The sequence below is a fragment of the Schistocerca piceifrons genome, unplaced genomic scaffold (genome assembly GCF_021461385.2).
Source record: "Schistocerca piceifrons isolate TAMUIC-IGC-003096 unplaced genomic scaffold, iqSchPice1.1 HiC_scaffold_1035, whole genome shotgun sequence".
NCBI lineage: Eukaryota > Metazoa > Arthropoda > Insecta > Orthoptera > Acrididae > Schistocerca > Schistocerca piceifrons.
In genome coordinates, this window is record NW_025726836.1 from 80001 (window position 1) to 82500 (window position 2500).

The following is a 2500-nucleotide window of genomic DNA, read 5'->3' on the forward strand; positions in this document are numbered from 1 at the left end:
TGTTGACGCAATGTGATTTCTGCCCAGTGCTCTGAATGTCAACGTGAAGAAATTCAAGCAAGCGCGGGTAAACGGCGGGAGTAACTATGACTCTCTTAAGGTGGCCAAGTGGCGGCGGTGTGGCTGCATCCGGACTTGGCTTTTCGAAGTGCGGTCTTGATGTAGTCGTGCTGCTGCTGCGAGGTGCCTTCCTTGGGTTATAGTTACAGGGAGAGTGATGCGCAATACATGGGCCTAGCCCTCTTAGCCTCTCCTCTCCTGCGGTCTTCTCCCCTTCTCGTGGGCCCGCTGATTTTCGCAGAGTGGATGACCGCACCAGGGGCTTGGGGGGGTTACCAGCCCCCCCTCGCATTATCCCTTTATAGTTGGGGGCAGCCGACAAGAAACAAGAGATGGTGGCCCTTCCGCTGAAGGTGCCACCCCAGCTACCCCAGCACCTATCCGGCCAACCGGCCGTAACGAAAATGCGATAGTTTGTGTAGCTCCCTTTGCTTGCAGTGAGTGCCACCGCACTTTTACCACGAAGAACGGTCTCGGGGTCCATCGCCGCCGCCAACACCCTGCGGCCGCCAACGCTGAGATCGTGACGGAGAGGCATCGCGCGAGGTGGACGGAGGAAGAAGTCCTGTCGCTCGCCAAGGCAGAGGCCGAACTGTTCCTTGAGAGGGACGCCCGGTTCTTCTTTGTAAATCAAGAACTTACCAGGATGTTCCCCGACCGAACGCTTGAGGCAATCAAGTGCCGACGGCGGCAAGCTGCCCACAAGCAGCTTGTCCGCCAATTCATGGAGGCACTTGAGATCGGTCGGGGCGAAGAGCCGGCGTCCCGCCGTGGAGCAGCGAGCTCGCTGCCTGACGCGGGCGAGGCCGCTGCGCCGCCCGTCGACGCAGCCGAGGACTTCGCGGCCGACACCACCGGGCCGCCGCCGGAGGGGCCGACTGACGCCGCCATCTGGGAGCATCTGGCGGGGCTACCTGCTTCCGCCCAGCGTTTCTCTGCCCTGGATCGAGTCATTGGTCTGGGGCGGGGCACGCCGCCCGATGTCATCCTGGGCATGCTCCCGGATGCCCTTGCGTCGGTCGGGTCCAGGGGGGAGAGGTCGATCACCAGGACACAGCGGCCGCGCCAATCATCCAAGCGGCCGCCTGCCGCCCCGCCGCTGCAGAAGCGCAAGCGGCGCCGCTGGGAATACGCGCGCACACAGGACGCCTTCCGTAGGTCGCGTGCACGTTGCGTGCGCGGCTTGCTGGACGGCACCCTGCTGCAGCCGCCACCCGACATCCCCGGTCTGCTGGACTTCTGGGCGGACCTCTTCACGAAGAAGCCGATCTCCACCGCCGGCTTCATCCGTGACCGCCTTCTCCCGCACTCGGAGCCTGTCGCTCCTGAGTGCCTATGGGGGCCGGTCACACGTGAGGAGGTCGCTGCTGCCTTGCCGCCCAGGGGATCGGCAGCCGGGCCGGACGGCCTGACTCCAGCGGAGCTGCGGCGCCTGCCGCATGAAGTCCTGGTGAAACTCTTGAACCTCTTCCTCCTGGCCCGCGCCCTCCCCGAGCGTCTGCTTCGCGCCCGGACGTCACTTCTCCCCAAAACGGCTGCACCAACATCCCCCGCTGACTTTCGCCCCATTACGGTCTGCTCGGTGTTGGCGCGGACCTTTCACAAGGTTCTCGCGTCACGCCTGATGCGTGCATGTGCTGTGGACGAACGTCAGCGGGCATTCATCCCCCGGGATGGGATGTTGGAAAACACCTTCATCTTGGACACTGCTCTCACCGACGCAGTCCGCTCCTGTCGCTCTGTTTTTGTGGCATCGATCGACGTCTCTAAAGCGTTCGATTCGGTGGACCATGCTGCCCTCCGCCCCGTGCTGAGGGCTCATGGCCTGCCGGATTGCTTTATTGAGTACGTCGAAAGGTGTTACGAGGGTAGCACGACAGTGATAGCGGGCGGCGCCGACGTGGGCGTGCCCCTGCAGCCGGCTAGGGGTGTGCGTCAGGGTGACCCCCTCTCCCCCCTCCTTTTCAATTTTGCGGTGGACTATGTTTTGAGTCAACTTCCCTCCCACATCGGAGCTCGGATCCTTGGTCGCAGAGTTAACGCTGCGGCCTTCGCAGATGACGTCCTGCTTTTTGCATCGACCGCGAGGGGATTGCAGTCCCTCATCGACGCAGCCGTCGCAGCCCTCGCCCATCTGGGGCTGCAGATCAACGCCCGGAAGTGTTTCACCCTCGCCTTAGTCGCGTCTGGGCGCGACAAGAAGGTGAAGGTCGACGCCGACGTTACCTTCAAAGCGGGCAACGCCACCGTGCCCGCCCTACGTGTGGGTGAAACCTTCCGGTACCTGGGACTGCAATTCTCCACCGCGGGTCGCTGCGTTTTCAACCCACGACGCCACCTGGTGGAGCAGCTGGACGTCATCTCCCGAGCTCCGCTCAAGCCGCAACAGCGCCTCCACGCCCTCACCACCGTACTTCTGCCTGGCCTGTACCATGGGCTG

General features: G+C 63.2%; 1 pseudogene; it reads left to right on the forward strand.

Moving 5' to 3' along the window:
• Nucleotides 1-2500, forward strand: part of LOC124725242 — a 7960-nt pseudogene that overhangs the window by 2784 nt on the left and 2676 nt on the right.